The 20,839-nt window shown below is 39.1% G+C and overlaps 1 protein-coding gene across 1 annotated transcript in view; it reads right to left on the bottom strand.

Annotated features, from left to right (window-relative positions):
- CDKN2A (cyclin dependent kinase inhibitor 2A) overlaps nucleotides 1–19,176 on the bottom strand; it is a 29,099-nt gene extending 9,923 nt beyond the window's left edge. The window contains exon 1 of the mRNA XM_053571439.1: nucleotides 18,677–19,176. The gene's annotated coding sequence lies outside the window, so the exon portion shown is untranslated. The remainder of the gene's footprint in view (nucleotides 1–18,676) is intronic.
- Nucleotides 19,177–20,839: the final 1,663 nt, after the last annotated feature.

The following is a 20,839-nucleotide window of genomic DNA, read 5'->3' as shown; positions in this document are numbered from 1 at the left end:
GGGCTAGGCTTGAACCTGCCACCTCCAGCATATGGGGCTGGTGCCCTACTCCTTTGAGCCACAGGCGCTGCCCCCCGGATCAATCTTTTAAGAAAAAATTGTATCACTTATTCGTTCAAAAGCTCAGAGGATAAGGGTAGCATGGTGGGAGTGGTGGAGGCTGATTAAAGGTAACATCTTGCTGGACAGCCAGTCCACCTGGGCTGGTTACTTAAATCTCTGGGCCTCCATTTTCTAATTTGTATGACTGGAACAACAATAGTGCCTACCTCAAACAGTTGTTTGGGGGATTAAATTATGAGGCATTCCATGTCAAAAAAGAAGAGCAAAACGAAGCAAAAGATGACATAAGAAAATGAAAAGGGAACCAAGGCAATTGTAGTAGCTTAGGCAAAGCCTTTCTGGATGCTGAGAGATGATCCCAGTCTTGAGGAAAGATGTAAAAGTATAAAGATGGAAAAGAGGAAGAAAGATGTCCCAGGGAGAGGTGAGAACATGTGCAAAAGCATAGGAGTTGATGAAAACGGAAAGTAATTCACTGAAACACATGGAGAAAACCTGGAAAAATGAACTTTTGAAAGAAGATGTGGAGAAAGAGCCCTTGAAAGCCTGCTTAGGTAGTCAGAAGGAAAACCAGGAATGAATGGGATGACAAGAAGTGGGGGCGTTGTGTGTAGACTACTCTTTCACAACTCAGTGGTGATAGTTCAAGGACAAGTATGGTGAAGCAAGGTGAGTGGAAGGTGCAAAAGGCCTGAACACACACATATCTTGAAGGGAAAGTTCCAGGTGAAAAGAAGAGACAATTACAAGAGAAAAACAAAACAAAACATAACATAGCACACAGGAAAGAGAGGATATTTCCGAAAACTATAAGTTCCTAAAAGGTCAGGAAAAAATGGAATCCAAGACACAAGATAGTTATATACAGCAGAATCTCCATAGTTGACCACCTCCCTACATTAACCAACTCCTTAAATTGACCTGATTTTCACAGACCAGACATGCACCACATATACGTGTCAGTACAGTAGGCCTAGTTCCCTATGTTGGCCACCTCCATATGTCGACCAGTTTGTTGCAATCCCTTGGATCTTACAGAGGTTCTACCGTATTATTTGTACACTGGAGATACAGGTAAATTTGAAGACAGAGAAAAGGTCAGTCAGAGCAGGGAGGAAGTTGAGGCATTTTCTTCCATGATTGAGAAGGCTAGCTTGTTTGCAGAGTGAGGATAAGATGATGGGTTCAGGAGATTGAGAATGTAAAGGTTTGGAACACTTCTTACAAGGAAAACAGGATAGACCTGAGTAGGACTCAGAGAGAGAAGCCTGTAGGGACACCTGACCCCTTTCTATAAACAAAGGAAAACTTGCAATGGTACTGTTACTCCAGAGACTCTACAGATCAAGTAATAATAATACTAGATCTGGTTATTAATTCAACACATTATCAAAAAGACACAAATATATTTAAGAAGGTAGTGTTCTTTTATTTTTTTGAGACAGTCTCACTATGTCACCCTTGGTAGAGTGCTATGTTGTCACAGCTCACAGCAACCTCAAACTCATGGGCTTAAGTGATTCTCTTGCCTCAGCCTCCCAAATAGCTGGGATTATAGGTGCCCTCCACAACTCCCAGCTATTTTTACTGTTGTTGTCATTGTTGTTATCATTGTTGTTTAGCAGGCCTGGGTTAGGTTCAAACCCGCCAGCCCCAGTGTATGTCGCCAGCGCCATAATCACTGAGCTACGGGCACAGAGCCAAGAAGGTGGTGTTCTGAAGATAGGTTCTGGTTCTGACAAGGCACTACAGGATTGGCAAGGTATGATATGCAGGATGTGCAGGTATCTCACGTGATAAGCAAGATCATTTTGCTAAGAAAATAAAAGGAGCTGGCTCATTGTCTGTAGCTCAGCCGCTAGGGCTCCAGCCACATACACCAGAGCTGGCAGGTTCAAAGCCAGCCTGGGCCTGCCAAACAACAAGGACAACTACAACCAAAAATAGTGGGGCATTGTGGCGGGCACCTGTAGTCCCAGCTGCTTGGGAGGCTGAGGCAAGAGAATCTCTTAAGCCTAAGAGTTTGAGGTTGCTGTGAGCTGTGACACCACAGCACTCTACTGAGGGTGACATAGTGAGACTCTGTCTCCAAAAAAAAAAAAAAAGAAAGAAAAGAAAAAGAAAAGAAAAGGAGTTGGAGCAACAGCTCTTAAATGGGAGCAAGTAACAATTATGATTCATCTAATGAGCTGTTTTTTGACTGTAAAATCCTTTGAAGCAATTTTTAGCTTCTATGTTCATAATTTTAAAAATGATATATATATTGTTCTGTCCTTTATGCTTAATGAGATTATTACATCAAGTGAGATAGTGCACACAGAATAAAACAAAAGCTGTTTTAAAAACATATATGTATATTTCTTTTTTTTTTTCTTTCTTTTTCTTGTGGAGACAAAGTCTCTGTTGCCCCAAGCTAGGGCACCATGGCATTAGCTTGGCTCACAACAACCTCAAACTCCTAGGCTCAAGCCTAGGAGCTCCCGAGTAGCTGAGACTGTAAGTGCTCACCACAATGCCTGGCTACTTTTTTCTATTTTCAGTGTAGACAGGGTCTCATTCTTGCTCAGACTGGTCTTAAACTCCTGAGCTCAAGGGCCTACCACCTGGACTTGCCAGAATGTTCGGATTATAGGCATGAGCCACCATTCCTGGTCCACCTATACTTCTTCATCATTCTCAATACTAACATTGTTATTAAAGACAATTGTCTAAAATATATTTTGCAGTTTTTATGGCTGGGGTACCTTATTTGAGGTTAAAAATAAAATATACATAGAATATCTCTGGAAAGATACAGAAAACACTGTTAGCTGTGGGGCAAGGAAATGAAGAAATGGGATGGACATGAGATTGACTTTTAACATTCTGTAATTTGTATTATTTGAATTTTGTACTATGTGCATAGATTTTCTAATGAATAACAAAATTAATAGACAAATAAGTTAATGGTTTTAGAATTGTCATTCTTACCTTTATTTGACCAAAAGCACTGAGTACCTATAATATATCAGGGAGTTGGCTAGAAGTTGTGGATATTAAGAAAGAAGGGATTTTTTTTTTTTTAGAGAAAACTCACTTTGTTGCCCTCCGTAGAGTGCTGTGGCGTCACAGCCCACAGCAACCTCCAGCTCTTAGGCTTAGGCAATTCTCTTGTCTCAGCCTCCCAAGTAGCTGAGACTACAGGCACCCACCACAACACCCAGCTATTTTTTTGTTGCAGTTTGGCTGGGGCTGGGTTCGAACCCACCACCCTCAGTATATGGGGGCAGCGCCCTACTTACTGAGCCATAGGTGCCGCCCAAGAAGGAATTCTTAATCAAGAGCATGCATTGGTAACAAACATCAGTATGTTTGCTTCTCTGGACAAGGAAGTTGGTTTTGAACTGGGATGAGCTTGTGAGGGGAGTTTGCAGTCTAGGGAAGGAAGACTGGGGTGATGCATTCTGATAACTGACACTTCACATCTGTGTTAATAGAAAAAAGATGTATTTCAAAATCTGGAAGGGATCCCATAATTAAAAAGAGTTCCTAGGGAAATACCTCATGAGAACAAGATATACACCCTGTAATGGCGCTACATTAAGTCTGTCTGGATGAGCCCTAGGGTAATTAATATGCTAGGTGCAGTAGAGAACTATTTGAAGACAAAGGCAATGGAAGAATTATTCCATGTACTCCCTTTAATTTAGAAAAGCAATAACATAAGGAAATTAGGATCTCAGGCCTAGCTCTGCCACCTACTTTGCTATCTTGAACAACTGATACCCTTACCTGGCTACAATGTCCTCATCTACAAAATAGGCATAATAGCAAATGTGAAAAGAGAGATTGTTTGGCCCCCAACAAGAAAAATGTCCCCTCAAGTTCCTCCTGGATAAGAAATCTGAGAGTTCAGTGTCCAGTGTGGGTGGTGAGAGTGTATTAAATGGGTAAAAAGTGTTTTCATAGGTAAAAATAGCAAGGAATTTAATTATTTATATTTCACAAGAAGAAAAGGTAGCTTCAGCAAGAAAGGGAGACAGATGAGCAGACCTCCAAACAGACTTGCTAAGAAAAGGCAACATGTCCTCAGAAATAGATATCTAGATGCTTCAAAAGGGCAAATGTTTCTCTCTTTTACTATTCTCTGATTAAATTAAACATAGTACAATTATTGTTTACTGTAAGTAAGATGCTTAGAGATTTTATGGTATTTCCACTCACTCAGAATTACTGTAAAATTTCTTTTCATGCTCAAGCAGGATCTTAGCAAAGAATTTAAAACTCAAAATGCCTTCATCTATTATAGTCTTAATGCATAGTTATAGTTAAGTGACAATCTTTCAACCTTGGTTTCCAAAATGTTAACTGGGTATAGAATCTGCAATATCCATTATCATCTTCCCAAGAACATTTTGAAGGTATCTTTTTTTTTTTTTTGCAGTTTCTGGCAGGGGCTGGGTTTGAACCCGCCACCTCTGGCATATGGGGTTGGCGCCCTACCCTTTGAGCCACAGGCGCAACCCTCATTTTGAAGGTATGTTAAAAGTATATTATTATATTTCTTATATAGCAGATGTCTTTTCTAAGTTGTGTGTAAAACAAATGTGATTTTAAATCTGTGTAAAGAATTTACTATTAAAAATATTTCTAGAGCGGACTCATAAAATGAGGGATCTTGGCAGCTCATGAAAACAGTCATTCCCTAACACGACTATTTTGTAAAGGCACCCTTTTGTATGTCAATAAGTTTCTTATGGTGAATTACTTAAATCTACTTGTATCTATTTGGCCCAACTGAAGTAACTGATATTCTATTATATGTATTATGCATATTTTATATAGCTCAGATGTCAAGAATTGGCCTCATCCTGAGGAAAGAAAAAGTAATAGGCATATAACTAGAGGTAACAAGCACACAGACAGTACCAGAGTCAAGAAATTCATTGAAAATTGTCAAGAAAGTCATAAAACATGGCTATCATATGAACCCCAATTATGTAATAAATGTTAGTCCACTTTACATATACCATCTCTAATTTCACAGCTATCCTATGGAATAGAACGTATTATCGTTTTTTTATGAAGCAAAAGAAAAGAGCCTCAGAGCGCTTAATAATGGACAAGAAGGTAAGAACACAAGCTCAAGGTCCCCATTTCTGTGTGAGAGGTCTGCATTCTTTTCACTATAATATCTTTAATCTTGTTGATTAACTTATATAGCACATAGTGAAAAACTCAGCTGTGCTTCCCTTCCTTGGAAGAGGGTGCCTGCCATCAAACAAGTCGCAAAACCTAGGCTGAGGTAACTAGATCTGAACTTTCAGGAACCACTGTGTTTCTGTGAGTATTCTTTGGTTGTAATAAGTAATGATAGAAATTTGGATCTCAAAGTCACTCAAAGTCTCCTCAAAGTCACTTAATCCAGTCCTCTCATTTTTGAATGACTTTTTTCTCTGATTATAGCTCATGTATATAAAAACAATTAAAGAATGAGTTGTATAAGTGAAAAATTATCCTATGCAAGAGCAATAATTATTAACATTTTGAAATATTGCCTGTCTTTTCTTTGCTCAGTCTTTATTCTGTGAATGCTGTTCAGTTTTGAAATGAGCTTTTCCTCTCACTTATCATTAGAGCATTTTCCAAACTTCTCCAAAAAGATGTCATAAACACTACTTTCAACAGTACATTCTACTAAAAATTATCTTTTACTTACTGCTGCCCTTATGGTGAGATATTTAATGTGTTGCTAATTGCTACTATAAATAATATTTTGGTCTTTCAGAGAATATAAGGCTCTTGAAACATACTGAAAAATTGCCTTTCAAAAAGCCACCCTTCTGATTTATACATATCAAATAGAGTGCTGGTACACTGCCCCATGGTTACCCAGTCAATAAATGGGCAGATCTTGAACTCAATTCTCTCTTGGGTCTCTAGTCTTTGCATGACCACTTCTACTTCCCTTGCTTGGTGAGAATGCCACCCATATCCTTAATTAAGTTTTGGAGGAGGCATAAATACAGTGTAGGATAATGGGACAATCTCATCTTTAGTTAGACTCAGATAGAACTGACCCCTCGTATTTCAGCTCTGTGGGCTTGAATAAATTATTGTAAGCTTTCTGAGCCTCCATTTCCTCATCTTAAAAAGTTAAGGAAAACCAAACTTATCTCATATGGTTATTGTAAGGAACTACGAATGTGTGTGTGTATAAATTTGGTTATACAGTAGGCACTCAATAATAAAACTTACTATTTTATTTTGAGAATACATATGACATTTACTGTCATGTTAGTCCATCAAAGTCAATTTCCTCTAGGGTATTTTTTGTTCATTACTGTGCATTCTGGCAGATTGTGGATTCAGCAAGAAAACTACTTCCTAAAAGGTATATTAATTCTACCTTCTTTGAATTCTAACCCTTTGCAAACAGAGCTTCTTTCTAACAAAGTTGCCTGTAATATAACCAAAAAACTTCCACAAAAGTCCTCACTAAATCCTGGGAAGTGACACTGGGGAGTGTTCTTGAGTTCACTGTTTCCTCTACATTCACTGCCACACACCACCACCACTCCTTGGAGCACAGTCAAGTGGAAGGTACAAAGAAACTAAAGGCAAAATTGAGAAATCGCCATGTTTTCTTCATTGACCTCTATTCCTAACTCTTTTTCCTCCTTGATGGGATAGATTTTCTCCTTTCAAACATGTATTGGCTTTTAAATTGCTAACCACAAACATACATAATATCTTATTTCTGCTTATGCCACCAATGCATATATGTGCTATTAGAATGCAGAGATACTATTGACACTCATAGAGAAATTGCTTTGTATTCCATTTTCTCTCTTGGGAGTGGAGATTGAGTATTCATAGTTGATTGATGGGTGTAACACCGATTTAAGATACTCTAATTCTGAAGGTACCATCTATGTTGAAGCTTTCCTTATCAAATGGAGAATTCTTTTCCCACATAATCCCCAATCCCCCACAAAACTATGCTTCAAAGTAGCCTGCTTTCTTGGGACTCTATAATCTTATTGTTACATTCAATTTTCTGTCACCGTTCCTTAACTTCATAGAGTTCTGAAGCCAAACTCTCCTCTAATATTATAAAAGATCATAAGAAACTTTTCTTGTTTTGGACCACTCTTCCTCAGATCACATTCTTTACCTGGTATGTGATTAAACTAAAGGAAATGAACATCATGTTGAAAAATAATCAACTCTGATTGAAATTTTTAATGCTTACTATTAATGCTTTAGCACCTTTTGCATACAGATTTAACATTTTTTACTAATGTTTAACTTTGAATTTTTGGGTTAAGGGTGTAGTTTTACCTTATTCTTTCTTATGGTTAAGGCTGCAACCTCCATTGTAAAAGATAATGATAGCAGAACACACTTTGTGTTTACTCTGCATAAGTCTGTTTAACTTTAAGGAAGTATAATATTTAGTGTATTTTGTCTCTTTGATATTCTACTTCTAAATAACTTTTTCACATGTGCATGAAAATAATTAAAGGTCACCTTCTAAGGTAGACATTTTGAGGTTTTGAAGGATGATATAAATGTTTCTGACCATCATTCCCTCCATCACACACACATACACATAATTTTTTGCACTAATTTTATTTTTTCTTTTTGCACTAAAAATGTTTTAGAAAATTGTTCTGGTCAAAATTAGTGGTTCAAAAATTCAGATTGTGACAATCATTCTGTGGAAATAAAAAACCCTTCAGTGTTCCCTCCAGAAATTGTTAAGTCTTAGTTATTAAACTTTTTGCCAAATTGAAGACAAGTTAATAATTTTTTCTTTCGGTTTTCTAAAACTAGTTTGGTTTCCTACCTTAGAAAATAGAATATTGTTTAATATCTATTTCATGATACTAGAAGAGCTTAAAGTCACATCCTAAAGGCTGTAAAAGAGAGCTTTTGTAGAGATGTGAATAAAAAAGTATTCAAATTTACAATGATTTTATGTAACATCTCAGAGTGCATCAAGAATTTGAATAAATAAATATATTTTTATTATTATATGTATATTCTTTAAAATGGAGTTCAGGAATTTCTAGCTACTCAATAATTAAAATCTATTGACATAGGCATTTACTGTAAAAGTAAACTAATGTACTTTCTTAAAGGCATAGTTTAGGCACTGACAAATGTATGCTGTTTGAAAAATTACAATGAAAAAATAAAATAAAATATAAGAGGTTTAAAAAAATAAAAAATTACGATGAATCTTTCCATATTTCATTTTATTCATGTGCATACTAGAGGGTACTTTGTTAGGTTTACATATAAGAAGATGGAAACATTTAGAGTTTTAGGTGATATCAATACAACAATAGCTAGTAAGAAAAGGAAATGGAATCAATCTGATCACAAATCATGTGAATGTCAAGAAAATGATCTTTCCATTGCATGCTTCAAGTAGGCTGATGCTGGTTCCTATACTATTTGCCCATTTATTGCTTTTAAATCAAAATAGGAATAAGTAATTAATACTTCTATTTACAGGGAGTTTTCAATTAATTTTATTGTAGGCAAAAAGTAAATTTTTGAAAGGTGTTAACCTCCTTGTTTTATCATGAGATTCAATGATTTCACAGCCCATAAGAACTTTAGTTCTTATTATATTGCCTTACCTTTTAGAACTTTATCATTCACTCAATCAATAAATAATTACCGGGACATATGTGGCTGATGTTGAGTATAACAAAGGCCCCAAGGGGTTAAGCAATTTACAACAGAACAATTAACTAGAAAAGTTGGAACTGAAGTCATATATATGTATATATTTATATCAGTCCAGAAGCAACCAAATTCAATTGTACATGAATTACTAGTCAATGACTATTTTGGTAGTACATGCAACCTATCTAAGCTGCAGTCTATAGATCTGTGAAATAAAAAAGTAAAACATCTCAAATATAGGCTACTATGATAATTAAATGAAATAATTTAAATTGAAGAGTTTTATTATCATTAAGCTCTTCACAAACATTTTTTAAGGTGAAACAGAACTTGACCATTTGTTTTAGGAAGAAAATTTCAATAAGCTTCTTTTAAAACTCAAATGTTAAATAAAATATATTCAGCAACTACTCAACAGGTAAACTGCACAGAGTAAACTTCAAACTGCCCCATGTTGTATGGACATTTAACAATTACATTTTTAATTAGGGGGAAGATATTTTTCTGTAGATAGCTGCTGTTTCTTTAAATTGGGTGAGAGAGTTATACAATTGCTGAGTCAGATGAGCTGGCAGCCTGAGAGACTCAGAAAAATAAAATGGTGGCACTCACTCGAGAAAACAAGCAAAACATGGGCTTTCCCCTAACACATCAGTAAGGTCCTTGATGTAATATTAAACAAATCATTGCTTCAAAGCAGAAAAATAATGGTTGTAATTTGGAAGGCATCATAATTTAATTTTTCTTATAATTGTAAATTATTCTTTAGTTTATTCATCTATATTTCCCCCTTTGTCATTGTGCTTTTACAGAGACACAAAGAACTGTCATTTTGTCCATAAGAGCTTTATTCTGTTATAGCCACATTTTGCTACAATCTTAAATAAACACAATTTAAACCTGTGAAATACCTGTCTATTGATTTTTCCCTCTTATATAATTTTAGGATGTCATGTTTATTATGAGTCTGGTTTGAATAATGAAATGAAAGAAACTCCTTATTACAAAAGAACTTACAAAAAGTTCTTTTTGTAAACGTATATAATATACATATATATGTAGATAGAGATATAGAAACTCATTTACCAGTGTAAATAGAGGTAAGTGTGTATACAGTGTTTTAAAAGGATACCATATTTACCATAGGGAAATTATCTGTCTGGTGCTGCAAGCTTTAAAACACAAAGCTATCCTATTATCCCCACCACCACCACTACCACCAAATATGTTCTGATTATAAAAATCTGGCATGTAACAGACTCTTTCCCAATTCGGATGCATCACACAAAAATAAAAAGTCTCCTTCTTTTGGTATAATACCTCCTCTATTGATTACTCAGAGTCAGGCATTTAAAGGTGATGGACCCCAAAATTTGGAATCTAACCCAAAAGCTCAGACCTCCATTTCAAAATAAAGAAGCAAAAATAAGATCAAAAGCAATGTTGATTAATTTGTCAAATTGTGCCCACTTGTAATAAAATCCCCCTCTAGTGTGTATTTAAAATGCAGTATTTCTAGGACCCACAGCAAATCTGCTTAATCAGATTTTTCTGGTAGTGAGGTCCAGAAATGTGTATTTTTAATGGCAGCCCAGGTAATAATGTTGCTGATAACCTTTGCCATACTTCTTTAATTTCTGGTTATGCACATATGTGAATTAAGAAAATAAAGGCATTTTACTTACATTACTCTGATTGTACAATTTTATTAGTTTCAATTTGCTTAAGAGATTATGTATCTTATAATATACAGTTATGATTTAATAAAAAATTAAGAGAAAAAATTTGTTCAAGATGAAAAATAGAAACAATCATTAATAAATGTCAACAAGAAAAAAGATTACATATCTTTGTTCACATAATTCTTAACTTCTAAAGAATCACTCTCTTTAAAAAAATTTCACTGGCTTTGAAACCATTTAAATAATTTATGAGATGTTTTGAAGATGGAGAAAACTGAGAGCTAGCTAAAGAATAATCAAAAAATCTTTTGTGATAAAATGTTTATATTTTCGTGAACAAAACCAGCATGTTATGTATATAAAAAACAAAAATTTACTTTTTTCAAAAAGACTTCTGATGCTTTGGTGATTTAAATCTGGTAGATGATGGTTTCAGTTTCTCTCCTTTTATTACTTCTTTCTGATTTTACTGTTCTGCTGAAATGAAATCATCATTCCCAGGCTCGTGAAATAAATAAATGCACTGAGGGACAGTGACCAAGCACTGAAATTTTCTTCAATCCTCCCTTCTTTTAAAAAACAAATGGTATTGACGTTTGGTAATTTTAACAATTGTAAATACACTTGTATTGCATACACATAAAAATAGTGTGAATTAGCATATGGTTCATCTGCTAATTGAAGTCTCACGTTGGCAGATATTTTCTAGGAAGAGTCAAAACCTTAAAGGGAACTTTTTTCATCTCCTGAAAAAAGTTTTGGTCTATTTCCAAGGTTTTCTCCAGGGTTGGCTTACTGTCATGGAAATGGGTCTGGTTTTAATAGCTACTAACATCTTCATTCTAATTAACAATTCCATTTGAATGTTTTAACTGAGGAAGAAAATTTTCAAATGTAGGGAACACTGCAAGGTAAGATGAACACAGTTGAGAGACATCGTCACTGGAAAAATAAGTAGGGGCCACTCTCCACAAACCCCAGACTGAGAAACAGGGCTAGGCCTTTCGTGCTCCTCTGGTTGGCGAGAGAACCGAATGGCCTCGGAGTCTGGGCAGCGCACTCTCCCGTGATTGCTCCGTGTGAACCTGACTCACTCCTCACTCTCCCGCTCACCCACCCCTCAGCAAAAGGGGCCTGGCCAGTTTCCAGCTGGGTGGATGCCCTAGAGAAGCTCTAGCCATCCCCTGCCGCCCCCCACGGCCCACCCGGGCCCGGATAAGGCCCACCCAGACTCTGCCTGCCCCTCCACGCCCTGGCGGAGCTCTAATCCCTTTCCTCGTCTAATTCACAGATACGCGGTTCCCCGTAACTTAGTTCGGTAAGTAAGTTCGATCCTGTCTCCCTTGAGAAAATACTTGGGCGAGTGCCAGCCCCAGAGAAGGCTGAAAACAGAAGGGGTGAGAGCATGGGGCAGAGTGATAAGTGGGCCAAGCGTCTAAATTCTCGCTGGAGGGTCCAGCCCCTGCAGCCGATTAAATCTTCGGAATTGCTTCGCGTATCTCCAGGAATTGAGAGGGCAGGGTGGTTAGGGGCGAGGGCATGGAGTGAGGGGTGAGGTCAGAGCAGAGGCTGTCTCCCCTCCTGCCCTCCCTCTCTCTTTGGAGTCCTGGGGCACCCCCTGTTTACTTCAAACTAACTTTATAATGTAATCATTTTAGTCTATTAAATATTCTTGATTCAGAGAAGACTGGTTGTGAATGGAGCGGAGCAGGGTGCGAAGAGAATGGATCTCAAGAAGTGCTGTGAGTGTCCGGAGGCCTAACACCGGGGCCCTTGGCAGGTGTAGCTATAAGATTGATTATTTATTTATTTATTTATTTATTTATTTATTTATTTATGTTTTATTGTTGGGGAATCATTGAGGGTACAATGAGTAAGGTTATACTGCTTGCATTTGCTGGGTGCAGTCCCTCTATAAATAGCGTCCCTATCATTTATTTTAAAACGGAACTTCGTAGCGAACAAGCACTTCTTTCTAGAATCTGAAGTCCCAGACCTTAAAGCCACTTGGTAGTGTATGGTATCTACACAACTCAGTTCCCTGGCCTTCCCTACTCCCTACCCACGTCAGGCTAAGGAAGCTTTTAGTTCATCCACAATGTGCAGTTGGTGCAGTGCCAAAGGCTTTGAAAATAACGTATATTTTACTGATTGTCATAGCCTTCTGGAAAACTGGAAAGTGTAACGACGAAAATTAATTTTACCAATCTTTCTCAGTCACTCTCATGGTGAGGAAACCATTATAGATATTTGGGTACATGAAGAATGTGTGTGTGTGTGAGAGAGAGAGATGTGGAGAGGAAAAGAAAGACTAAGAATTGTGTACTGTTTTGCATCTTGCTCTTAAAACCAAGTATCTTTATAATGTAATCATTTTAGTTAATTAAATATTCTTTAGAAAAATGATTGCCTAATATTCCAGTGTATGGTTGTACCATAATTTAACACCATATTGCTAGAGTTTTAGGCAATTTTAAATTTCTTTCTACTGTTTATTATCCATTTGTATTAATCTACTATTATCTATCTGTCAGAATCTTTCTTTCCTTAGAATGATGCTTAAAGAATAACTGAATTAAAGTGTATGGATATTTTTAAAGTTTTTAAAAGAGTTTTTGATACGTAGTACAAAATTGTTTTTCTTGCTGGTGAGGTGTTTAAAAGGTGCATTAATTTCATCAGGTAATAAATGGAGGCAATATTAGCGATTAGGTGTGTAAGAATCAGAATTTAGAGAGCTGTTCTTTAAAAAAATTCATATTCATTATTATAATTCTCCATTTAGAAAATGAAATAGTCCCTTACTTTCATAATTTAAATTGCAGAAATAAAGTACCATACAAACTTTTTATTAGGTTTTGCTGCTGATAAAGGGTCCAAGGTATTCCAGTATGAAGTTTCAGTTTTAGTTTGGCCTACCTAGCGTGTTTTAGTGTGTGTGGGGGGCAAGTAAGATTTTTGTGTGTTTTTCAAAAAGGATTTAAGATTTTAAAAGTATAAAAACACTGGGCCCAATGTTGAGCCTTGCTATGAGAGTATTTTCAAGATAACTTGAATCACCTTACTAAGTAGTTCACAGGTTGGGAAAATGGTTTAGTTTAATTCTACCTTGGTAGTTATTAGTGATGAACTAACATGTAATAAAATGTGGTATACCTATAAAATATAGACATAAACAGGAATAAGCTATGTTGTTGGTACCTTAGTATGATAATGGACTTTTAAAAATTCAAGAGTTCTAAAAAGTAAAATTAAGTCTTGATTTCTGAAAGGGTTACTGCTCATTAAGAACACAATACATAAGTATGAGCTGTTCACTTATAGAACACAATACAAACAGGGGACAGTGTGCACACTAGGAGTAATTTTATACTAACTGCACACTGCTTACCTTGAGAAGACCTCTGTGCTATTCAAGAAAAATCCTAAAAGCTATAAACAAGTGAATATTTAACTTCATGACAAAAATATGACTATTTTGTACACTCAGCATGGTAGAAGTAATATACTAATTAATGCAATTCATCAGGTATTACGGTTAATAAACTAGTGATGAGGAATTTTAGTAAGCGCATTTCTAGTAATATAAAAAGTCATAAACATATTTGCAGAGACTTTTTAAAATTTAAAATAAAAACACCTTACTTATTTACATTAACATTAAATAATTTGCGCAAGTGATTTTTATAGCACTGTGCCTCTCAAGGAATTATATGGGTCCCCACATAATTTGCATCTATATATACATTCCTAAATCAATATAACCATAGGCATAATATATAAATGTAAAATATATAATTACATATCATTTATAATTAATACCTCTAGATTGTTTATATTACATGTATAATTTCATATATGAAATTGGAAAATTGCTCCTATTTTCTACTATTGTATTCTGGCTAAGCCATGTGTTCTGTCTTAAGATACTTCCTGAAAATCGAGCTTTTTGTGTAGTGAATATACTTTTAACTTTACACTTAAATCCTGAAAATTGATTTATACCTAAATAACAAGAAATGGTTATTTTCAATGAGTCTATCATTTAAATATTTTTAACATTTTATACAACCAATAAACTATAAGATGGATATTTTATCTAACTTAAAGTAAACACACTGTTATGTTTTTATTCCTAAAATATAAAATACAAAAGTGTACCATTTACATACCTTAACATTTTCTACTTTCTGGATTTCCAGAAGCAATTCATAATTTAAATAAAATAATTTTATATAGAGTAACATTAACTACTGTAATAATTATAGAGAGACTAATATTAACAACTATATTCAAACACAGGTAGTGTTACAGATAAATAGCCATTTTATTTTTTTTGCTTATGGTTATAGTTTTATAATTATTTCCTAGTTTATTAAATTCGAAGGAAAGAGTATTTAAAATCACACTTGTAAAAAATTACTTACATTTTTGAAAGAAACCCATTTTTGAAAACCCTAATTGCTACAATATGGAAATTGTTAGGCTCCATGCCATCCTATTCTTTTGACTTTCTCCTACAATGTAAATAGCCATTTTAGAAAAACAGCATCTTGTTAATATTTTTAAATGAACTAAGTTAGATCCCTGCAGCAACAGGCCATGAAATCCTTTACAAACTTTTTTTTTTTTTTTTTTTTTGAGACAGAGTTTCACTTTGTCGCCCTGGGTAGAGTGCTCTAGTGTCTTAGCTCACAGCAACCTCCAACTCTTGGGCTTAAGCGATTCTATTGTGTGAGCCTCCCAAGTAGCTGGGACTACAGACGCATGGCTAGGCTATTTTTTAGAGATGAGGTCTCACACTTGGTCAGGCTGGTCCGAGGGGAGGAAGGGGGGAAGTGGGCGGAGGGAGGGTGATTGGTGGGATTACACCTGCGGTGCATCTTACAAGGGTATATGTGAAACTTAGTAAATGTAGAATGTAAATGTCTTAACACAATAACTAAGAAAATGCCAGGAAGGCTATGTTAACCAGTGTGATGAAAATGTGTCAAACGGTCTATAAAACCAGTGTATGGTGCCCCATGATCGCATTAATGTACACAGCTATGATTTAATTAAAAAAAAAAAAGAAACCTGTGAGCTCAAGCAATCCGCCGGCCTCGGCCTCCCAGAGTGCTAGGATTATAGCCACCGTGCCTGGCCTAAAAGCATTTTTCTTTTTGTTTGTTTGTTTGTTTTTAATAAACAGCTCCATTGCATAAAAATAAAAGACAAAATGTATACATATCCTACAGATTGTACATTTTTGCTAATAGAAATTGAGGCACCAAATTATAATTATACACTGTTGGTTTTAAGTGGTTTACATTTCCATGTCAAAAAGACATGAATATTGCAATTAAAAAATATAATTTCCCCTCTGTCCACCTTTGTTTCTTGAAGCTATATACTTCCTGAGAAGTGATCCTACTAGGAGGGTCATAAACATGAAGCCTCACTAAATTACTTTTAGACTTATTATCCAAGTTCTAACTAGCATTCTGTATATGGCAGCTATATATATTTTTTTAATTTTCCAGGCGGTAGGAAATTACACCAACTGTGTAGATTTATCTGATGTGAGAACAAATTCCAACTGTGTAAAGATTTATCTGATGTGAGAACAAATTACCTTGAATTCTGTTTTATAAAAAGTAGGCCTCATTTTAAAATTGTATTAACTGTAGTCTGCGATGATTAAAATATGATCAGTTGTGATTTCTTGGGGTCAGCACTGTAGTTTCATCATCTGCTAAACTATACCAGCATCATCCTGAGCAGTTTCAAAATCTCGAAGGCCGTCATAAAGAAAGCCCATCTCCCTACAGGCTGTAAAACGCTCCATAAGCAAGTGTTGCCTCTCCAGCAATTACTAATCTTCCAGTCATTGTTAGAATTTCAGGAAGGGGCTATGTGCAAGCCCCTACTCTCGCCTGTCCTCCACTCTCCTGAAAGGTGTGAGGGATGACCCAGCCAGGACGCTGGGGAGAAAAAAGGCGCCTCCAGGAAACTAAGGCGTTACCACTAATTTCCCCGAGGGCGAAACAAAGTGCCCTAGAGATACACTTACCCAGGTGTGCACGTGTGTGTGTTTGCAGCCCACCCAGGAAATTCAAGAGTCACTCACGTCTAATGACTGCTAAGGTAGGTAGAGAAGCTTTCGGTTCACCTCAGAGTTCCACGGGTTGAAGAGGTGTGTAAAGGTGGCTTCAGAAACAATGGGCATATTGGCAGAACCACATGTCTAACTGTAATCCGAATGGGGAAACAGCCTCCACTCCCCGTAACCTCCTCCCCTCGCCTCGACCCGAGATGATTTATCTGGTTATGAAATCACGCCAAAAAAAAAAAAAAAAATCCAAGCGCCGATCGCGCCCGGGACTTTTCCAGGGCCTTTCTTACCTGGTCTCCTGGGATGCGGCTGCTGCCCTCTGCGCTGGCTCCTCAATAGCATCAGCACCAGGGCCGCAGCGGCCCGCAACCTCGGCGCTGCCCACTCACCCGCGGGCCGCGAGATGTGCACCACGAACACACGCACTCGCTGTGGGCCGCACCGGCGCCGAATCCGGACCGTCACCAAGAACCTGCGCACCATGCTCTCGCAGCCACCACCGCCGAGGGCTCCGCAGCCTCTGCGCCGCCCTTTGGCACCAGAGGTAAGCAGCACCGCCCCTGTCCCCCAATTGCAAACTGGGACCCACGCGCCGCCCCCCGCCCCCCGCCCATCTCCGCCCTGCAGGCGCGCAGCCGCCTTCCCTGCGCGCGCCCCCTCCCCCACCTCCCCCAGACCTCCCGTTCAGTGCCCTGCGCGCGCGGGAAGGCAGCCTGAGGCGCCCGAAGGAGGCGCGCGCAACCCGGGTTCCTCTCCCTCCCGCCTACCGTCGTTTTCCCGCCCTATCCGCGACCCCCCTCCCCGGTCCCACCACCCGCTCGGGCGCCCCACGCGGCGAGCGAGACCGCAAGGACCGTTCGGCGGAACGCATCCCGGGCAGCCCGCCCCCTCGCGACATCTGTCACCTGACCCGGCCCTAACCAGGAACCGCCGCGCTCCACTGGTCTCAAGTCTTCTCTCTCTTCAATCTGGATTATTTAAAAGAGAGAAAAGAAAGAAAGAAGAAAGGAAAGTCATCTCATTGCTCTATCTGTCAATCTGGAGGTTGAACGCCAGTTTTGAAAGAAAAGGCCGCTCCGCTTCTAAATTTGGAAAACAAACAAAATTAAACAAAACCGCTGCACGCAGCCGTTTTTGACATCTGGACACTGCATGGCGCTGGTGCTGTTGGAGCTGCGGGCTGGGCCACGGAGCAGGTAAGGCGGAGCGGAGCCGGCGGGTCCCCGCGGCCACCCGGCGCTCCTTCCCTCGGCTCTCGCCGGCCGAACGCGCGCGGCGTGGGCTAGCGCCGTGTCCGCTTCATCTGGGCCGTTTTTATTTTCGATTTCAATCTCCAGCGACACAGAGGAGCATCTGAGCACTTCCTCCTTTTCCTCCTCGCGGCGCTCCCCTCCCGTTGGGGCCGCTCCGCGCGGGTCCGGGGCTCCACCGTTAGCGGGTTCTCGGTCCCGCCGCGGTCCGCAGCCGCCTGGGCTCTGCCGCGGGAGGGACCTCCACGCCCTGCGCTCGGCGAGTTCTCACCCGGCTCCTGCCTCCTCTCTCTCTTCTTCCACATCACTGATCCTTTCTTTCTAGACACTCTGCCCTTTTTCTCTCCAGCTCGGAGACAGTGAAAGCGGTCCTGTCTCAACAGGAAAAGCGGGGGAAGGAAAGGAAGGAGTAACCGAAAGGATGGTGAGGCGAGGACACCGCGGCGGCCGGAGCGCACCGAGAAGCCGGTCCCAGAGCGCGATCCAGCCGGGCTCCGCTCTCCGAGGAGAGGTCGGCGCGGGCTCGCCGGCTCTCCGACGGCCAAAAGTCGAGCCCTGCCGCCCGAACCCCCAGAGTATGCCGTCTGTCTGCATCTGTCCAGAGCCCTGCGGCTTGGAGTCGCGGCCTGAGCGGCTGGGCGTAGGCGAGAAGAACCCGGACTAGGCCCAGCTCTCGGAGCCTGGGAATTTGGCCGCTGCCCAGGGGCTTCTCACTCAGGTGCTTGGGCTTAGCGGCCTGGCTGAAGAAGTGAGACCTCGGCGTGAGTCTGCAGGGCCTAGCTCTTCCCCTTACGGAGGAGGAAAGTGAGGGCTGGATCGACCAAGCTACGGTGCCGGTGCCATATCCGAGAGGAACCGCAGGCTGCTTCCCCTGCACCCTCCCGCCATGTGACGCTGCCTCCTACCTTCAGTCCGCACTCCGGGGAGAAGAAGGGGCCAGTTGGATGAGGTGAGGTTTACTGATCATTCTTCAAGTAGCCACTCTAATACATCGAGATCTTCACAAATGCACCCTCTCTAGTAGGACTAGCTCAGAATTGACTGAGCACCGTACTGGGTGCTGGGACCAGTCGCCTCCTGTCAGTCTAGACTGAATGCTTTTCCTCGCTCTTATAAAGGTGGGCTCCTTTCCCTTCGAATCTCAACTACCGCCCCCCCCCCGAAATGCTTCCCTTTTCAAGCACAGTCGTACTTTTTCTTCCTTATAGCACTTAGCATATGGGAATAAGTGTGTATTTGCTTATATGTGTGTTGTATTTGTGTCTCATAGTAGAATGTAAGTTACAGGGGAACCAGATCCTTTTGTCTTGTTCCGCTCCTTTGACCACCCCACCCCCCAGCAACCCCTCCTAAGAACATCAAGGAAGAGAGAGACTGATAATGTAGGCGTTTGTTTTTATGGCCTACGGAGAAAGGGGGTGGTGGTGGGAGGGGGTAGTTCAAAGAAAGCATCCTGAAGAAAAATGAGGCCTGATGCCAGCATAGAATAATTTAAAGATTCTGAAGGACTGCAGGAGTGGAGGGCTTCTTGGACCTAGACAGTGTGATTAGCTGTGGCAACAAATGATGGTGGGGTGGGGAGGAAAGGCCCTTATTACAAATCTGTTGAAATTGTCATCTATATTAGTTTTCCAGGAAAATAGAACCAACAGAGGAGGTGTGTGTCTATGTCTATGTGTATATACAAACAGTATGCATTTAAATATGTATTTACAAATACACACAGTCATAGGTTGCTTAACGATGGGGATATGTTCTGAGAAATGGATTGCTAGGTGATTTTCTCCTCATGTGGACATCATAGAATGTATTTACACAAACCTGGATGGTATGGTTAGTACACACCTAGGCTGTATGGTATAGTCTAATGATCCTAGACTTTAAACCTTTATAGAATATTACTGTACTGAATAGTGTAGGCAGCTGTGATCCAATGGTATTTGTCACAAATATCTAAATATATGTAAACATAGAGAGGTAATATATTGTGCTACGGAGTTAGGTTGGCTATGATATCACTAGCTGACAGGAAGTTTATAGCTCCATTATAATCTTGTGGGAACACCATTGTATACATGGTCCCTCGTTGACCAAAGCATTGCTATGCAGTAAATGACTCTGTTTAAACACATATGTAAAATACACACATATAAATTCTGCATAATGGAAAGAGAGACTTGACTGACCTGTTTTAAGGAATTGGCTTGGGAGATGGTGGGGGCTAGCTAGTAGCTAATTTGCAGGTTAGGACAGCAGGCTGGAGACCCAGGAAATATTTGATGTTGCATATGCTTAAACTCAAAAAACTTCAAAGGCATAACACAAAAGACATTGTAAGAAGATTTTAGAACATTTATTTATATCAAATTGATAATGAAGAAAATTGAAAGAGAGATTGGTTACTAAATAAAAAAGAAAAACAGGCCTAACCTGGTGGCTCATGTCTATAATCCTAGCACTTTGGGAGGCTGAGACTGGAGGATAGCTTGATCTCAGAAATTTAGGTCAGCCTGAGAAAGAGTGAGACCTCATCTATCTCTACTAAAAGAAAAAAAAAAAAAAAGAAAAGAAAAAATTAGCTGGTATGGCAGCTTAGGCCTGTAGTCCCAGCTAATTGGGAGGCTGAGGCAGGAAGGAAGCTTGAGCTCAGGAGTTTGCAGCTGCAGTAAGCATAATGCCATTGCACCCTAGTGACGTTAACAGACTCTGTCTCAAAAAAAAAAAAATATATATATATATTTGATCATATGTAACAAAAGATTAATTTCTAGAATACAGAAATACATAAAGCAGTAAAATAACAACTCATAAGGAAAAGGTATAAAGAATATAACAGGCAGTTTTTAGTAGAGTGTATACAAATGATCAAAATATAGAATAAAAGGAAATTTTACTCATTTAAAAGAGGAAAACAGAAACAATGGCCTATAACTACAACTATGGCAAAAGAAAAAACGAGTGGTAACACTGGTAAAGTTGTCCAGAGATAATATCATTCTTACATACTGTTAAAACTTGGGGTAATTCTTTTGGATGGCAACTTCACAGTGTCAGTCAAAATTGTATGT

This window comes from Nycticebus coucang, chromosome 2 (genome assembly GCF_027406575.1).
Source record: "Nycticebus coucang isolate mNycCou1 chromosome 2, mNycCou1.pri, whole genome shotgun sequence".
NCBI classification, from domain to species: domain Eukaryota; kingdom Metazoa; phylum Chordata; class Mammalia; order Primates; family Lorisidae; genus Nycticebus; species Nycticebus coucang.
Note: the sequence above shows the minus strand (reverse complement) of the source record. Positions and strands in the feature narration are given on the sequence as shown.